Source organism: Ambystoma mexicanum, chromosome 5p (genome assembly GCF_040938575.1).
Source record: "Ambystoma mexicanum isolate Mex_15411 chromosome 5p, UKY_AmexF1_1, whole genome shotgun sequence".
Taxonomy (NCBI): domain Eukaryota; kingdom Metazoa; phylum Chordata; class Amphibia; order Caudata; family Ambystomatidae; genus Ambystoma; species Ambystoma mexicanum.
The window spans coordinates 209,415,843-209,435,739 of NC_090930.1; the positions used below are offsets into that span (position 1 = coordinate 209,415,843).

At 49.0% G+C, this 19,897-nt stretch overlaps 1 protein-coding gene across 9 annotated transcripts in view; it reads right to left on the reverse strand.

Annotated features, from left to right (window-relative positions):
* Nucleotides 1–19,897, reverse strand: part of LOC138480864 (phosphatidylinositol-binding clathrin assembly protein-like) — a 1,856,059-nt gene that overhangs the window by 848,203 nt on the left and 987,959 nt on the right. The gene's annotated exons all lie outside the window — the stretch shown is intronic.

Genomic DNA, 19,897 nt, shown 5'->3' on the forward strand with positions numbered 1-19,897 from the left:
ACCTTTAGTAATAATGGTTGAATATTTTTTTGAACTATAACCAACACAAGTATACCTGCAGAGACTCCCTTCAGCGGAGACACATTGTGGCACCTGTGACTTTTGGGCACAAGTCCCCATTCTTCTTAGGGTTTGGACTGCTTAAGTTAGGCAATTAACTCATTACCTGCTTTCATCATTTATTGCATTTAATCTACTTACCTGCTTGCTGAATAAGTCACTTTAATACATATTTGAACCTATGGTTAATGTACATATTTGTATAAGAGTAATGTCGGATAACACTATGTGCCAAGATTCATTTTCAATCAAAAGACCCATAATAAATTACTATGTTTTATACTTGCTGCCTAAATTTAATTATTGTGTGACAATGTGTGACTCATTGAGGGCCCCTGACCACTCATACTCGCCTTGAGCGCTCTCCATTGCTTGATAGTTTTTGGCTAACCTCTCGGAGTCCGTGTTCACTATAACTAGGGTGGCCTCCTAAATTATGTCCGCCTGGCCAGATTCTAGAAATCCATCTCAATATGAGCCAAGTCCATCAACTCTCCTCTTAATCTCTTTGGAACCACTACACATCCCGAACTATATAATTGCCCCCATTCCAGGCTTACTTCATCCTTGATTTCGCAATAACATCTCCTACTAGAGTTCATTTAGCAGGGCTACTCGGGAACCAATGTACTTGCATCCCTTATGTTAGATTGTTGCATTCCATCCATTCATCCACTCATCCTTTCCTTATTCAACTTTCCCTGGTAATCTAGATAAGTGATCTGCAAATACGTCTTTCCATCCTGGTAACACCTCCGCTGCGAAACTATGGCACTGCATCATCGGACCCAGCAGGCAATACTATGCAACACTTTCTCCAAGACCTCAGATTCGTAAAGTGCCTTTATTTTATTCAGTTTATTCTACAGCGCGAAACAAGAGCCGGGAGGCATAGAGGCACTGTACAAGACAAACAAAATCAACTAAAGCAAAAAAATGAAAGAAAACAAATTCATTGGATCATGGGTAGAATATGTCAGATCAGGAGGACAGATTGGTATTCAGCTTCGGTTTGAAAGCAAGTATTGATGGACATTCTCAAAGGTCCAGTGGAAGGGCATTCTACAATAGCACATACTTGCATTGCAATAGTCTCCTCAATCTTCCTCCTTCCACTCTGCATCCTATGCAGCTAATCCAGAACAGGGCAGCGGGAACTATCCTTGACCTCAAGCCCAGGGGCCGCAGCTTTCCTGCTCTAAAACGTCTTCACTGGCTCCCGGTTGCTTCACAGATTAAATTCAAATCCCTCTATTATCCACAAGGCTTTCTGGTGCCGGGGACCACACCATCTGCAACTCTCTCTTACTAAATCTTCCCCCTGTAGATCCCTGCGCTCCTCTGGCACCAAAAAATGTGTAAAGCGTCTCGCTAAACAGAGGGCAGGAGGTCCATCTCTTGCCTCAGCTGGCACTCTTCTCTGGAACAGCCTCCCTCTCACTTTGTGACTTTCTTAAATTCCAGAGGTGCCTCAAGACTTTCCTCTTTACCACCACCTTCCCTCCCACTCGCCTCTGCTAATCTCACCGTTGCTTGTTTGGTGGTTAAGACCCTTATGCATCCCTGGGGCCCTGACCTCAAACACTGATATTATTAGAAAAGCAGCGACTAGCGACTAGACTACTGGTCCAGTGAGCAAGGTATCACAAGCTCACAGGCATGTGGGCCACAAAAGAGTTGGCTTTACCTCAGACACGTATGGATTGGATACTACTATTTAGGTTTGAATTAACCACAGAAATCTCCCTAATAGACACTACCATGTAGGGGAATGTATAAGTTTTGGGTTAATGGCTTGACCCACCTTATATGTGCTACTTATCCATGATGGACGGCTAGCGATAGGACTCTGGTCCCGCACAGACAATTAATAAACTGTGGATATAAATTATATGGGGGTGTCTTTTGATGCCTTGAATTTCCCTAATATAGCAACTAACCTATGCCTCTCTCTGCCTTATCCTTAGAAATGTACTTCTGAGGGGACCTGCGTGAGGTGGAATCTAACGCACACAGGGGTGCACGTGCAGAGTCACGTCCTGTTACAAGGGCGTGCCTTAAACTGGAATTAGAGATCCCATCAGTCTGAATACGAGGTGGGTAGTGTGCTTTTATCCAACCTTTTATAGTTTTAGTTGAGTTTGAAAGCAGTATTAATAGTTGAAATTTCTCTGCATTTTCACCTTAGGGACTGAAGGTGCGGATATATCTACATTTGGGAACCAATAGTATCACTTGCCCTGAAGATGGACCTTTGTAGGGTCCGAAATGCGTTGGCAACACAGTAAAATAATTGGTGCTATTTTGGATTGGTGATGTTTAACCAAGAAGAATTTTTGTTTGTGTTTTGGTATCCACGATGACCTAAGAGGGACAATGTGAACATATGTGAAGTGTGTAAAGAAGAAACCAGTTGCTTTCTGAGAGAGAATTGCCTGGTCGATTTCACAATTTAATTTCTGTTATGTTAAGTGCATGACACTAATGTACTCCTGTTTTGTTTGAAAATATACACAATAACTTGGTGTTTCAATTGATTAAAAATGACCCATAGAGGGCCTTATTTTTTCCTTTTAAAAAAAAGTGCGTCACTGACCTGTTCCTTCTAAGAAACATTGAGTAAATATGTGTTAAATAGAGAAACTTCAAAGCTTTGAATCTGAAGTTGATTTATATGAATTAGCATTCAGAAAAACTTCTACAAAGTCTAGGATTGGATATTTCCTGTCTTACAGACTGATGTACATTAACCAACCATCAAGAACCCCAATAATTAAAACAAAGCACTGATTGAGTTTTGCTGGTCGCAGGGTCTATCCTCTACTCCACCAACGAGCTAAACAAATACAATTGGGAGCTTTCTCCCCTTGGAGTGCACTGGGGGCTGGCGCGTAGCAATACATGTCTTTTCCTCAAGTGTATCTCTACTACCCAAGGGGGGAGTACGATGATTAGTGAGGTGGAGAATTTACCCAGGTATAGAAATCCATGACATTCTCACATTTAGCCAAATAAGTGCTAATTCTTTCCTTGATAGATTGCAGCATTCATATCCTTCTCACCCAGGCCAGTATTGGAAAGCACTTCAGAAGTTACACTATCCATACTCTTGGAAGGGTATTGTTGGAACAGGCTTGCGTTGCTTTATATATGGTTAGTGAGAAGCAGTCAGTCTTACTCATTTCAGGTTCAGGAGTGCCCTCTTCGAACTGACCTGAGTGCTCATGTTGTGGGTGCTCAGGAGATCCCATTGAAACATTATGGCATTCCAAAAAAGTAGTACAGTCTTGCTCGTCATCCTGGTTAATAGACAAATCAGTAAGATGACGGTGAGAAATCATGCAATAGTTATTTTCTCTCCTTTTGCAGAAGCTGTCTTCTTTGGGGCTTCTGGCCAAGACATCTCTTAAACGACAGTCACCCAACGATAAGGGATTGCCCCTCCGTCCCCGAGGTGACTGAGCTGAAGAGTCGGTTACAGAGCCATTAAGCGCAAAAGTTTCAGTAGCCCTTAAATTGGTGGGTTTAACAGCAGTGAAGCAAGAATCTAAGTGTCCCAGCTCTCGTTGTAGGCACACTGTGAATAAATGAGCATAGTCCTGGAAAACAAAACCTGTGGTTGTAATTCCCTACTGCCCCCAAAAGAAATTAAATGGCAACCAGTAATAGTAATAATTGCCAAAGACGAGCAGGCCGGCACAGGCAGAACACAGGCCACCCCCAGCAGCAAGCGACCTTACCGTGCACTAAATTACTACTGATAAGACGGTGTGCTCAGAATCAAAAGCATGCCCACAAAGTACTGTAAACAAACTCAACACTAACTTTCTTAGTGAGCAATTTCAAATAATGCGCATCTCCTTGATTTTTTTTCGAGCAAAAAAAAAAATGGGCTTCCACTTACACTCCCTGCCCCCACCCGACCCGACACCCACATCAGCTTCATGCCAGGGAGGAAAAGCCATACTGGGAGTCTAGATCCCAAAAATTGACTTACTCTCGCTCCTCTACTCCTCGCTCCGCTCCCATGTCCTCGGCCGTGTAGGAGTCGACAACCCAAGCGTTCACGACAGCAGCTCAGGATGAGAGATTGTGAGGAGATTAGAGTAAGGGACCCAGCACCGTCAAGCCGCACTGCCTGGCGGCAGATTCTGACAGCATGGGGACAAATACCGCACCGGCCTCCAAAACTGAGCAGGATGTGGGAAACATGACGGTTTGTGATCTGTTCATAAAATTAATTCTGTTCTGATCCCCATACAATAGTGCAAACCTGCTCCTGACCCAAATGATAGGCCAAAGCCTCCTTTTCCACAATAGAACACCTTTTCTGAGGTCCCTTTTATGCTCTGGACGCATGTGCAACAACAAGGTCTTCAACCGTTCGTTGCCTCCGGGATAATACTGCACGTAACCCAATATCACTTGCATTCACAGCAATCCTTGTGTGGTGTCAAATTGCCCACGTGCAATTAACATGTCAATTTCACTCTTTATTCTTACAAATTTTAGTTTGCACTCTGCATTCCACTCAAATTGCTCCCCCTTTTAGCAACATTCTCATGTGGCAAACTCAATACCGAGGAATGACACATCAGCCTTATTCCTTCTTTAATGTCAATCCACTTTCTTCCAAAATCTTCAAACACTTTAAAGCAGTATCATGCTCATACATTGTCTCCCCACTTTAAAATGTCATCCTCAAAACAATGTACATTCCCAACTTCTCCAAATATTCTGATCTTGGCTTTCTGAAAAACAGACGTGGCTGAAACTAGACCAAACGGCATCCGCTTGAAGCAGAAAACTCGCTCATGCGTTATAAATGCTGTCAGACACCTAGATTCAGGGTGCAACACTATTTGATGCTATGCAGCGCGCAGCTCACATTTAATAAAAGATCCTCTCTACCCATTAAGCATAGCATTTCTCCCATGTTTGGTAGCATGTGCCTCTCCACTACTATACACCGGTAAAGTTATCTAAGATCTACAGACAATGTAATGCCTCCACTAGCTTTTCGTGCCATCCCAATGGGTGAATTTCACTCGGCAGGTCCCGTCCCCTTTTATAAGTGATTCATCGCATAACCTACTAAATTCAGCTTTCACTTTTTCCCCTCAATGCTAGTGGAACAGGTCACCTTTTTTCTGTCACAGGCACACTTCACTCCTTCTGCAAAATCCAGTGAATTAACCGTTTGAGTCTGCCCACCTTTTCCGTGAATACCCGTCCATACCTCCAAATAGAAAGTAGTGGACCCTGTAATGCTTGCGCTGATCAGGAAGATGACGTTTTTCTAGTCATTCATATACAGGATTTAATTTGTGATTTAAGGAGGACAGCCGACACGTGTTTCCATCAGGGTCTTTCTCAATGCTAAATTGATTCTTGGCTCTCTCCTTAATGTTCTTTCTGATGGATGTTCCTCATCTATGATATCCATAACCCAATTCAGCTGTGCTTTGGAAACTTTTCTACAACCAGGGGGCGCTGTGCAGCTCAGCATCAGCTCTGCCCGCCACCACTACCTGCCCTGCACCGGACAGGACATAGGGCCAGTATATATTGAGCGCTGTGCCCAGTGACCTAATTCCACGCTCTTTCTCTAGCCCTACGATGCCGAGGGACCGTAGAAGTGATGGTGCTAGCTTTCCGCCAAGAGGGGCATTTAGGGTGGGCGACACAGAATTCATGGGAGACACATACATCAGAAATAACATTACTGAGAAGTAAGTAATTTTTTCTTCCAATGGTTTCTTTCCTCCCACGTATTAATCATCTATAACAAACCCCTAAAGTAGTATGTAAATCTGGAGGAGGGAGGAAGCAAAGACGCCACCTAAATGATGTTATAGTTTATTTATATAGCGCTGTTAGGGAGAATTCTCTCTTTAGGCTGAATTTCCTAACCTAGTGAGTCCCCCAGCAGCTTTGCTGGATTTCTGGAGTTTTTTTTCTCCTGCCAAGAGTGAGACTCTTTCTCCCACTCTTGGACATGATTTATGGTGTTCCTTTGACTGTTTTATGGGCTATGGGGTCCTTTACTCCATAGGGCCTCATGTGTTTTTACTATGCGTGTTACACAGCACCCTCCGTGCAGTGACACAGGGGTGTCATAATGACACCCCACCATAGACTCCATACCCTGGGACTGACTGCTGTGTCCCAGGGCATGTAAAGTCACCATTGGCTTTACTAGTCCTAAATTATTAACAAACCAGTACAAAACATCATATTGTGGACGTACTGGTCGGGGCAATTCGATTGCCCCGGGGTCTGTTAGTCGAGGGGGCACATCTCCGTCCCCCCTGATCGAGTTTTGGCTGGTGGCAGTGGATACTACTTTTCATATTCGACCGCGAATATATCCCTATGGGATTTTCCCTTTGTTCGAGGCTACCAACTTTAATTATTTCATTCTCATAGCCTCGAACATACCGCCGGTTTATTTATTTAATATTAATTCGCCGGTTGGTATTTTTGGCCAGGACTCTATTCTAAAATGGCGTTTGTGTTCTCTTCTGTGACTCCAACCCAAGTCGAGCCCTTTGTTCCACTTTTTGGCGGGCTTCTCCACAGAAGCCTCCAAAAGTGGTGCCACTCTGTCTGGGTACCACAGGGGGTGTGGGAGGGGGTTTAGGCACCCTGGACTGAGTTACCTTGGTAACTCAAGTCGCACTCTTGTGTGATTGGCCCAAGTGGTGAGCCGGCCAGCTCACCACTTAGCATGTTTGATTGACAGCTAGGCTGAGTGAATGGGGGTGTGCTGCATAAAAGCAGGGCTTTGGAGACTGGAACTTCAGAAGTCGCCACAGGACCCGAGAATCCGACGAGGGAGAAGCTGAGCCGACCCACCACGACGACACCACCGGTGGAGCCCTGTGGAACCGACTCACCACTTCCCGACGACAGAGAAGATCTCCTGGCTGGAGAGGCTTCTTCCCCTGACTGGTGGGCACCACCAGTTTACCTTCTTTTCCTCGCATCCCAGGACGTCTTGTGGTCGAATTGCCCGTGCCAAGCACCCCGGCAACCGGATAGCCACTTACCACTGGACCGCGAAAAAAAGGACCGCTCCTTTTACCCGAGAACTCTGCGGCTGGGTTCTTCCCTGGCAGTGCAACAGACTCCTGTCTTCCTCCCCGACGAGATCCTCTCTTCCCCCGGACGAAGCACCGACTTGTATCCGCTGCCAGGAACAACTGCCCCCGCTGGAGTATTCTCACCACTTTAAGGTACCGTGTCCACCAGGCCTCCCTTTCTAAAGATTGCTACAAGGTAATAATAATCCCTTAACCTTCTGGACTGGGCTGGCCGCCTTGACCCTCTAACTGGTCCCTTTCTTTGGTCCAACTCTTTCTGAACCTTTTCAAGACTTTTGCGCACTTCAACTGTATGACCTTGGACACATTTCGTTCTGATCCTCTTAAAGTGGATCCGGCCTTCTGAACTCTAACTTCACGGTTTTACTTTGCCTTCCTCTCTTGTTGTGTTCTTGTGAAAGTGTTGGGATCTGTTTCAAATTATACTCTGCTTTTCTCTCCCTTTTTAAAACGAATTATTAGAGTGCCATCTGCGTTCAGCGCTCAACGCTTTCTGAAAATAAGTGGAGCTTTTTCTTTAGTCTTGTCTAATATTCTTTTAAGGGAGTGTATATCTTTTAGTGACTGTGTTTTTTAACTGCTTAATATTAGTGCCTGTGTGTTTTACTAGATGTGGTTTTAAATAAATAATTATATCTTTTTTACACCAAGCTCTGGTCAGTGTTTACTTGTTCTATGTTCTTTTGACCTATTGTGAATACTCTGCATACTGCCTAACTCTTCTTGAGGGAAGTCTGACTGCTCAGCCACAGCTACCAAGTGAATCCGTGTGGTACAGACTGCTACCAAGTGGGTTTACTGCCAAACACCTGTAGTCTTAAATCTTTTGGAGTGGTCCCAGAGGGAACTGCACAGGTTTCTGCCTAACAAGCACCGATACACAATGGGTTTCAAAGCGCTCCAAAAACTCTGAAAGACTGCTTTATCAAAACAGGCATGCTGGTCCGCAAGGGATTCCAAGCAGTGAGGCTTAGCAAACGTGTACCAAGACACCTATGTTGCCGCCCGGCAAATGTCCATGACAGACTCCCCTCTGCAGGGTAGAGGTAGCAGCCACACCTGTGGTAGTATGAGATCTGAGACCGTCAGTCACATCCTTACCAGCCAGAAAATAGCATTCTGAAATGCAGAGAACGATCCACCTTGACTTGGTCTGTTTGATCGCAGCCCCGGCAACACAAGCACCAGCGTAAGCAACAAAAAGCTGGTAATATTTCCTAGCCTCTCTAGTACGAGATGTAGAACATTGTTCCTCTGTTTGGGAAGGGTGAGGCGGAGGAGAAAAAAAACACGAAGATGGATCTTCTGAGAGATGGAAATACAAGACCACTTTTGGCAGAATGGAGGGCCTCGGTCTCAAAGTCACTTGTTCTTTGGAAACAAACAAAGCGATAAAATAGAAAATGCCCGGAGCTCACAGACACACCTTGCGGAGGTAATGGCAACCAGGAAAATCAAGTTAAGGGTGAGTAATCTAATAGAACAGGAATGGAGTGGCTGAAAAGGAGCTGCCATAAAAAAATGTCAAAACTAAATACAAATCCCAAGTCAGAATCACAACATGGCAGGGAGAAAGCTGGTTACACATGCCCCCCAAGACCTGCATAACAGTGGGGATTGTGCAGAACAATCCTCGTACCAGGGACCTCTTAAAAACCGAAATAGCTGAGATGCAAACCTTAACAGTGTCACTCTGCAGGCCTGCATGGGCCAAAGATAGCAGAAACTCCCAACACCAGGGAAAGCGGACAGGATAAAAAAGGATCTAGATCCCTCCCCTGGCTCCAAACCAAAAACGTATGCCAGCTGCAGGCATAAATGGATTCCATAGCAGGCTTCTAGCTGAAAGGAGCACAGTGGACATCATCCAACAAGTCACACTCCTTATTTTTCAGCTTTTCAAGAGGCCAAACATTAAGGTTAAGGCTGCTGAGGTTCAGGTGGAGGACCTGCCCTCTGACTGGGAGAGCAAGTCGACTCTCCTCAGAAGGTAGCCAGGGAGGGCAGATTCTCAGCACCCCAGTCCGGAGCGATCAGGACTTTCTGGTCCATGATTTCACCCGCTCAGCCCTGCCTCCTGAAACCGTTTCCTGTTATCTGTGTTTTTGTAGTGCCCACACGCCTTCGGGTTCATGGCTGCGCTATACAAGTATATTAAAGTAAAGTTCCGAACAAGCGCTACTTCCTGAAATCCAGAGGATTGACAGGAATCTGCGGGAACACAAAGGAGTACAAACATACACTCGACTGCCAGTGCATCCTCCAGAGCTCCCAGACAAGGAGATTCCCTTGGCAGAATTCCTTGCACTTCCTGTTGACACTGGAAGCGAAGAGGTTCACTCACTGGAGGAGTCCCCCAAAAGGAGATGATTTCCTCCAGAACTTCCTGGGAGAGCTACCATTTGTGAGAGGACAAAGTCTGTCTGCTTAAGGCATTCGCAGGACATTCCATCTTCCGGTCAGATGAACCGCCGTTAACGAGATACTGTCCCCCGGAGCCCAGAATCACAGTCGTATTGCTTCTCTGCACAAAGCCAAAGACCCTGCACCACCTGGTTTGTTGAGGTAATCCATGGCCACTGTGTTGTCTGTCAGCACCAGTAGTGTCTTACTTTTCACAAAGGGGAGGAAAGTGACGAATTGCCCTGAATCCAGCAAGTTGATGTGTTCCCAAGAATCCGCAGGAGATCAGTTCACTGTGATGAATCGAGGGAACTCGTCACTTCTCAAGGGGTGGAGGGGGGGGGGGGGATCACCTCCCTGTGAGGTTAGGCCCTAGGGGTTGCGTCAAGTGGGGCTTCACCGGGAGAGACTGCCCCTTAGGGGACAAGGATTTCTGTTCCGGTGAGTAACTCCCGAAGCCAAGTCATATGGTGGAATATAAAGGGATTGTCTCCCATATGCATGTTAAGGAGAATTCTCATTCTATGGCTAATTTCCCTCCCCTAGTGATTCCCCCAGCAGCTTTGCTGGATTTCTGGAGTTTATTTTTTCCACCAGGTAAGAGTGTGCCTCTTTTTCCCACTCTTACCAGTGTTTTGTCATGTGCATTTCTACTTGTTGTGTGATCTTGGACTCTGGAGCACACCACTCCATGAGCCCAACTTGTGTGTGTTACACAGCACCTTCAGTGCAGTAACAGGGTTGTCTCTAAGACTTCCCAATGACTCCTTTTTCTGGGTTTGACTACTGTCCCCCAGAAACAGGTAAAGTTGCAATTAACTTTACATAGTCCATTTTAACTACAGACCCAGTACAACCCATCTTACATGGAGTACTGGAAAGGGTTAAAGCTTACCCCTTGCTGTCTGTGCCTCTCTGAGCTTTGTTTTGCTCCTTTAACATTTAGACTTGGCTGGTGGCAGTGGTATCTACCCTAACCTTTCTACCGTGATTATGCTATATAAACGTGGTATTGTTTTAGGCTATTATATTAGCCTCGAACATAAACCCGCTTGACCAAATACTCTGTGTGATCCTCGACAACAGGAACCCGGTTCCACTTGACACTGGCTCCGGCCTATTGACTTTTGTATTTCTGTCAGCGAGTGTTCTCTGATCCTGTCGGCCTTGACAAAAGTGTTGCCTATGATTTTTGCCCCCAACTCTCTCTGGTTAGTCCAGGTGCCAAGTGTGTTTTGCCTCGGTAACATTTCTCGCCGCGGATACTTCTTTCTTCTTCGCCGCTTTCTTCTTCGCCGCCGCCAAGACGACAGAGTCTGGCGTTGGCTGGGCCCTGAGGCACAGGGGAGCGGTCTCGGGGACCCGGTACTTCTTCTCGTACCGGTCCCGTTTGGCTGGTGGCGTGGAGGGGTTCTTGAGAACCGACAGGCCCTCCTCCCAGATGTCATCGATTAGGGGCACCGCGATGACCGTCTTCCTCTTGGCCTCCCGGCGCTGATAGAGGAAATCTTCCTTTTTCTGCTCCTCCGGGCAGAGCTGGAACAATTTGGACGCCCTGGCGATCATGGCGTGGAATGAGCCAATCTCGTCCCGTCGTCGTCGCCCTCAGAACCCGTCGTCGAGCTCAACGCACCGTCATCTCCCGACTCGTGGGAGGATGAGGAGGGAACTGTAGGCCTTACGGGTGCGCGCGGAGGAGAGGGTTGGGTCCTCTGTCGTTTGTTCTGAGGACTTCCCGACGGGCTAGGTTGCGGGACCTCCGGCCTGGGCCGTGGGAATCTCGTCCTTATCTCAGAGCATAAGGACTCTATGGCAGACAAAATGGCCGCCGAGCCATCCTGAGGCCTAGGATCCGGCTGCGCCGGAAGGGAAGACCGCTCTTCCTCACCATCGTCGGCTTCCTCGGTTATCTCTCGAGGATCTTCCTGACGGGATCGAACCTTCTCGAATTGGACTTCGAGGTTCCTCACGGCCTCGGTCAGTTCCTCCTCCGAGGCTGACTCCGAGCTCGAGGAGGGCACCGTGCCCCCCCTCGCTTCTTCCATCATGGCGACTACGACGATTAGCTGAAAAAAGGATTCCCTCCTAGGCGGCAGGGAGACTCTAGTCCCGGAGGCGGTCTCCGCTGGCGGTGTCTGTCGGCTTGGCCAGAGTCGCCGCGATAGCCTCGATAGAGGCCTTTGCCTGCTGGGTAGGGGCCTTGACCCCCCTTAGGTGCGTCCCGGGCCCTCTCCTTCGGGGGCGGGGCGACGCCTCGCTCCCCCTCTCCCGAGATCGGACGGGGCTTCTCCCGAAGCTTACCCGGGGTTTCGGACTTCCTCTTCCCCGAACCGGAGCGTTGGCTCGTGGTTGACGGTGCCGGGGAAGGTGCGCCCTGCCTGGCGACCGAAGAGCCCGACCTTTCGGCGCTCCTGGAGCCAGCGGACTCGCGGCGCTTGGCCTGGTGTTGGGCCCCCGTCGCCAGGGCGCCCGCACAGGACTTAGAAGCCCGCTCGGACCATTTCTTCTTCTTCTCACCTGTTGAGCCCTTCTCCAACCAGCTTGCGAGACGGGATCGACGGTCCCTCATGGTCCGCTCCGACAAGTTCTTGCAGAACTGGCAGTCCTTCTCTACATGAGTCTTGTCCCCATGAAGACAGTAGAGGCATTGCGAATGTTCGTCTTCCTTAAACACATTCTGCAGCCCGCATCCAGGGCAGCTGCGAAACAGCTTGGGACCGGGTGACGAACTCGCATCCTGGGCCATCTCGAGGTAGGCCGCGAATCTTCTGGAATCATCCAAGAAGTTGATTCGACGAAATCTTCACCCTTGAGGGGCGTAGGAAAATCCCGCAACGGGTAGCCGTTAACGGGAGTAGAAACGGTGGAGCTTGAGGCTCGTTTAACCGAAAAATGTGAAAATTCACCTGAAAAAACGCGAAACACGCAGTAAAAGCTCAAGAGCTAAGCACGAGGACTCCCAACACTTGAACTTGCGGTAAGAATCTGAAGATGGCTGCCAGAGGCGGGGCTTAGGTAGAGGGCAGTCATTGGCTGTGGTCAGTATGACGCAGAGATCAGTGATTGGTTACTACTACGAAAGACAGATCAGAAACGAAACTGATACTGATACTGATTTTTTTCCTTACCGAGGATTCCCAGCCTGACGACGGGGAATATTCATGAGCATGTGAATCCATGCCAGACCCCATGCTGGAGAAACCTAATATAATGTGTGCATGGGGCTTTCTGTAACTAAACACTTGTAACTTTCCCAACTTTACCAACATAATATTCTAAGGTCTAGCAGTTATTTCCTAGTGGTCCAAATGTCCCTTCGTTAAAGTTTCGGTGCTGTTCAAGGGGGGAAATGGCTCTTCCCTTGAACTTCCTTTAAAGTACACAACTCACTTGAAAGTACATCATTCGCTTGAATACACACAGTTCGCTTGAATGGTTTGTTCAACGGGGAACACCTTTCCTTTGAGCCTTCTTGAAGCACATACAACTCTCTTGTGGGCGTTTTCACAACCTCAGAGTAGTAATGACCCCACAACATTCTTATACTTTCCCTGGTGTACTTTCCTTCCAGGGTATTGCAACTTTACTTTGGATAGGGGTATGGGTCCTCCATTTTTCATGTTCGACAATTTCAGATTGGTATTTCAATCCCATGTTTCTCTTACTCTTCCTCCCTAGTTTACGCGCTTGTGTGAGAAAACAGAGGGTGCCACACCCACTAGTCCCTGGAGATTTCTCTCAGGTGGCCAGAATATGGCAACTGCCTTAGGATCCAGACCCTGGCGTTAGAGGGGGGGAGGTGGGGCCAATGCGGGAGGATCACTTGGGTGAGAGGTCTTCAGGGAGTGGGTGTGAGGCAGCCGATGGAGACGCAGTATTCACCCATATTTTTTACATCCAACCCATCCTTTGATTTAGGATGCTCCAAGGTCCCAACTACCCCCTCCCCCTTTTACAAAAACACTGGGCCGAGGAAGAGGGTCACTGAGAATATCATTAACTTTCTCACAGTGTACCGGCCATGTCCCGCTAATCGGGTCAGGCAAAGTCAAGCACTTGGTTCTAAGTGTATGCACCTGATAACAATTAGCTGTCCTCACATGAATAAAAGCCATACACTAAGGACACTCTCTGAGCATGGCGGAACATGAGAACGAGCAGGGCTTCCGGGAAGAAGGCACACCTATACTACTGGAGGTTGTTGCCTCCGTCAGGCTACGAGAGACACGTGGAGAAGGCCAGATCCTGCAAGTGAAAACTGCATTATGTTTCAGGGACGCCAGCGACCCTCCTGGGTGAAGGCCAAAGTTGGGGAGGCGAGGCCAAGCCTGTAGTATTAACTTTGGCTTGTGAATTGAAAATCAGAAAGCATAGAAGAGACGCACACATCCAGCGAGTTGGCACGTGACGTGAAAGACCGGTGTGCGTTTAAGTTTGACTTTTTTTTTTATTTCTTTAATGTGTTCTAGTTCACAAAGAACTTTTCACATATAAAATCAACCAACACGTTACACACAAATTAAGCATCACAATAATGACCATGTGAAATTATCATATGAACGAACATCCAAACACGCTTCAAAATGATCACAGGTTGCATTTCATTTCAACCCCATTAAAAAAAATTAACAGATAAAATGAAGCCTGCTACCGCTTCAAATAATTACAATTATATCCATCATATGGTTAACACTAAATTTCTTAAATAAAATGACGTTATGAGCAGTGTCTTAATGACCCCCAAACCTCTAATTTCAGGGATCGCTGACATTAAAACTTCCTTTATAAGGCGTATTGCGGCCAGCAACCATTTAAAGGATTTATTATTAGAAATATGTTGGCACACCCACCACCCTGGGTGAGCCTCCCTAAAAATCTTAAAAAGGTGCGACAAATGGGTCTGACTTTGCATGATCAGTTCAGGACAAATAAGCAACAAGTGGTTTATTGTTTTGACTGAATTAGCCCTTTTACAAACTCTACAACACCTTTGGCTGCGGTGAATTTCACCAAGGGCACCCAAAATGTTGCTTGTGAAGAACAGGTTCAGCCGAAGGCGTCGGGCCTGCCCACGCCAGTAAGAGCCTGGACATTTCATCAAATAATGCAGGAGCGTGTTCTAGGGTCTGGCATCGAGCAGTAAGCCCTATGCCCAAAAATAAATGATACTTCCTACCTTGGGCAATCGTCTTGATCCAATCGGTCTCCCAGACTCTCTTTTTAACTTTGAGAGGGTACATTAGGAAGAACTCCACTGAGGAGTCAATATCCTCTAAAATTTCTAGACACGGTTGATGCCATTTTAGGTGAAATGGACAGGAGACCTACACTCTAAACCCCCTTTTAAATTCCCCACAATGACCTTTCTTCCACCTGATAGGCCTTTCACAGAAAGCATAGGTTTTTCCATTTAACAGATACCTCCAGTGATACGAGACCCGGTTCATACCTTAGAACTGGTCCTGGCACACATGCTGGCAACTTTAAGGTTCTCCTCCAGAAGAAACCTTCAAGCTTAGCCCATTGCCCTCCAAGAAAAAAAAATAACATCTTTGCACCATTTACTGCAAAAACCCACACTGGACCCTAACATCCCTACGAACTACCAACCCATAATGACCGTGCCGATCTAACAACTTAAGATCCTGGACAGAGCAGCCTATCTGCAAATACAAACATATCTAGAATCAAGCAATCCATTAGGTCTTCGCCAATCAGGCTTCAGACCGGGACAATGGACTGAATCAGCCTCGATTGACCTTAAAGTACAAATGGATGAAATAAAATATAAAGGCAACCTAGCTCTCCTGGCTCTTGCTAGTCTCATCAGCGGCCTGTGACTTGGTCGACCATAAAGTCTTATGTAATCATCTGACCTCGGCCACCCACTTCTCCAACAAAGCCTCTGCATGGATCCAATCCTTCCTTTCAAGCAGGACCACGAGAGTCTATGCACCATCGGCATCAGCAGAACCTGCCCAGGTTGAATGTGGAGTCCCACAAAGCTTGTGTGTCTCCCCAACCCTGTACAACATTTATATGAAGCCACTGTTCAACCACTTAGACAATTTGAATGTCACCTACACTAATTATGCAGACGACACCCAAATCCTCATCTCCATCACAGGTTCCTACGACGTCGACTCCAAGAGACTCAAATAGACTTATCAAATCATTCAGGCATGGATGGCCATCCTTGGCCTCTGTCTCAACGATGACAAAACTAAGCTACTCCTGGTCGGCTCACAGAATCAACTAAAAAAAAAACTAGATGACCAATTTAAATCCTTTAACCCTTTAAGTGCCAAGGGCGAGGTATCTCGTCCTTGACAGTGCACACGCAGTGCCAAGGACGATATAGCTCGTCCTTTTCGGCACCTTGTTTTGAGCGATCCCTGCAAAGCAGGGATCCCTCAAAACTGTAAACCAACCCCCGCTGCCAGGGGGCTGGATTACCTTCAGTTTCACGTCGGCGTGCGTAACGCACGTCGGCGTGAAACTGAACGTAAATCCACCGCAGCAGCCATTTACGGCTGCTGCAGTGGTTAAAGAAGGTGAGTTCCCTTCTTTGTTAGCCTCGATCTCCGGCTGTATTTCAAGCCGGAGATCGAGGCGGGTATCGTTGGAAAGGGGAGATTCTCCCCTTTCCAACGATACCAATTGTGTGGCATTGCTGCCCGTGGATCGGGCGCCTCGATCCACGGGCAGCAACGTCACGGATCAAATGAAGATCCGTTTGTGACGCGGGGGGAGGGAGGGCTGCTTACTAGGTAAGCGGCCCCCTTCCCCCGTGGCCCCAAAGCATGGGGCCACAGCGCCAGGGACCCCTGGGGGCAGATGATCACTGCCCCCAGGGGTGAAATAAAAAAATGTTTAAAAAAAAATAATTCGAGGGAGGTGGGAGGGTGTTTGGGGCCCTGGGGCCCACTGGACCACCAGGGATGGATCAAAAGTGGTGTCCCTGGAAAGGGGACTTTCTCGCCTTTCCAAGGACACCACATATGAGGCATTGCTTCCCGCGGATCGGGCGCAGGGCGCGCGATCCGCGGGCAGCAATGCCAGTGGATCAACGCAGATCCATTTGTGACGCAGGTGGAGGGGGGGGCTGCTTACTAGGTAAGCGGCCCCCCTCCCTCAGTGGCCCCAAGGCATGGGGCCACAGCACCAGATACCCCTGGGGGCAGATAATCACTGCCCCCAGGGGTGAAAATAAAAAAATCAAAAAAAAAAAAATCAAGGGGAGGTGGGAGGGGGTTTGGGGCCCACTGGACCACCAGGGATTGATCAAAAAGTGGTGTCCCTGGAAAGGGAACTTTCTCCCCTTTCCAAGGACACCACATATGAGGCATTGCCGCCCGCGGATCGGGCGCAGGGCGCGCGATCCGCGGGCAGCAATGCCAGCGGATCAACGCAGATCCGTTTGTGACGCAGGGGGAGGGGGGACTGCTTACTAGGTAAGCGCCCCCCCCCCCGTGGCCCCAAGGCATGGGGCCACAGCGCCAGAGACCCCTGGGGGCAGATAATCACTGCCCCCAGGGGTGAAAATAAAAATAAATAAAAGCAAAAAAAAAAATCGAGGGGAGGTGGGAGGGGGTTTGGGGCCCTGGGGCCCACTGGACCACCAGGGATTGATCAAAAAGTGGTGTCCCTGGAAAGGGGACTTTCTCCCCTTTCCAAGGACACCAAATATGAGGCATTGCTGGTCACGGATCGGGCGCAGGGCGCTCGATCCGTGACCAGCAACCCACTAGACCACATGGATCCGTTTGTGAGGTGGGGGGGGGGGGCTGCTTCAAGTAAGCAGTCCTCTCCCCCTCCCAGCCCCCAAAGCATGGGGGCACATGCATGTGAACCCCGGGGCAGATGGCTGACCATCTGCTCCAAGGAAATGTAAAAAAAAAAAAAAAAAAAAGTGAAATTATGGGAAAAGGGGGTGCGAGCCACTAGCCACCATGGATTTTTTACTGAATGAAAGGGGGGGTGCCCCCCCAACCGAAGTAGAAAGGGGGCCCTTGTAACCCTCCCTGGGGGCAGATATCTGCTCCTAGGAAGGGGCATCTGCCCCCAGGGAGGGTTGCATGAGGTGGGGCCCTCCATTTGGGGTGTGGGGGGCTGAGGGCCACCCCCCGTTGCAGTACATCATTCGCTGCCAATTTAGGGTGCCCCTCAGCCCCCCCTAAAAAGCAGCCTATGACTTTGTATTTTTTTTTTTACCCAACTTCGCTTGGTGCAGATGGCCACATTAGTGTGGCAATCTGCCCCCAGGGTGCCCAAACCCTACTGCCCCATCTATTGGGGGTCCTGCCCCACCTTTTGTGGTGGCCCTTCCCCCCCCCCCGCCCCAAATGGAGGTGGGGTGTACCTCACGCAGCCGTTTGTAGGAGGCCCAGGGAGGCCTGCATGAGGTGTCCATGCCACCCATTTGGGGTGGGGGGGAGAGGGCCACCACAAAAGGTGGGGCAGGACCCCCAATAGATGGGGCAGTAGGGTTTGGGCACCATGGGGGCAGATTGCCACACTAATGTGGCCATCTGCACCAAGGGAAGTTGGGTAAACAACAAATAATAATACAAAATCATAGACTGCTTTTTAGGGGGGGCTGAGGGGCACCCTAAATTGGCAGCGAATGATGTACTGCAACGGGGGTGGTCCTCAGCCCTCCCACCCCAAATGGAGGGCCCCACCTCATGCAACCCTTCCTGGCGGCAGCTAGGGGGGCCCCACCTCTTGGATCCCTCCCTGGGGTCAGATGCCCCTTCCTAGGAGCAGATATCAGCCCCCAGGGAGGGTTGCATGAGGTGGGGCCCTCCATTTGGGGTTGGGGGGCTGAGGGCCACCCCCCGTTGCAGTACATCATTCGCTGCCAATTTAGGGTGCCCCTCAGCCCCCCCTAAAAAGCATCCTATGAATTTGTATTATTTTTTTTGTTTACCCAACTTCGCTTGGTGCAGATGGCCACATTAGTGTGGCAATCTGCCCCCAGGGTGCCCAAACCCTACTGCCCCATCTACTGGGGGTCCTGCCCCACTTTTTGTGGTGGCCCTCTCCCCCCCACCCCAAATGGCGGTGGGGTGTACCTCACGCAGCTGTTTGTAGGAGGCCCGGGGAGGCCTGCATGAGGTGCCCCCGCCAGCCATTTGGGGTGAGGGGGGAGAGGGCCCCCAAAAATGGTGGGACAGGCCCCCCCAGTGGGTGGGGCAGTAAGGTTTGGGCACCCCGGTGCCAGATTGGTACACCAATGTGACCCTCTGCACCAAGGGGAGTTGGGTTACCAAAGGAAAAAAATGAAAATGGTGGAACGCTTATTAGGGGGGGGCGGTGGGGCACCCCAAAGGTTCAGGGAATTTTCTAATGGGATGGGGCGTTGACCCCCTCCCCCCCACCCGCAATGGAGTGGGTGCCAAGTCATGCAGCCCTCCCTGGGACCAGATATCTGCTCCTAGGAACGGACGCCTGAGCCCAGGGAGGAGTGCAGAACAGCCCCCCCCTTATCTGCCCCCGGGGAGGGCTACATTTTGCTGGTGTGACCGTAGGTAACATGTTCTTTGTTTTGTTTACAGCTTTTTCTACCCGAGCAGCAGCAACGTTATATGTGAGTACTGTTTTTTATTATTCTATGGTTAGGGCCCACTGTCAGTGGGGTGGGTGAGACTGGGGCTGGATTTTTGGTGGTGTGGGTGGGAATGGCCCGTCTGGGCAGATCACCTCCAACTGTCCTGGAGTTGCGGCTGGGCTGCATTACAGCTTTTCCCTTCGGGGAGGTATTGGCACACTGCAGCCAGGGCTCCAGCAAAGTCGGCGGTAATATCCCTGGCCTTGGGCACCCTTCTCCCATGTGCGTCTTTGCTGGTGGTTCTGGGTATTACATTCTGGGCCGATGTGCGCAAATCATACCTCTGCGGATTCCCACGGGTGTCCTCTTTTTACGGAAATGCATGGGGGTTCCTGTTTTTCTTGGTGGCTGAAGCACCCCAGGCCTAAATCTGTCGGTTGCCTCCCCAAACCCTTTGGGGGGGATAGCAGTGTTTTAGGCTTTCCCCTTGGCGGTCAGGTAGGTGCACCCACACATGTGAGGTACCGTTTTCATCGGGACACCTGTGGGAACTCGTGACGGTAGGCCATGTGTTGTTGGGGGCGTGTTTCGATGGGTGCGTCGAGCGAAATGTGCAGAAAAAGCGTTTTTTCCCCACATTTCGGACTTTGCAGGGCTGTCTGGGTAATACATTCTGGGCCGATGTGCGCAAATCATACCTCTGTGGATTCCCACAGGTGTCCTCTTTTCGGAAATGCATGGGGTTCCCCGTTTTCCTCGGTGGCTTGGACACCCG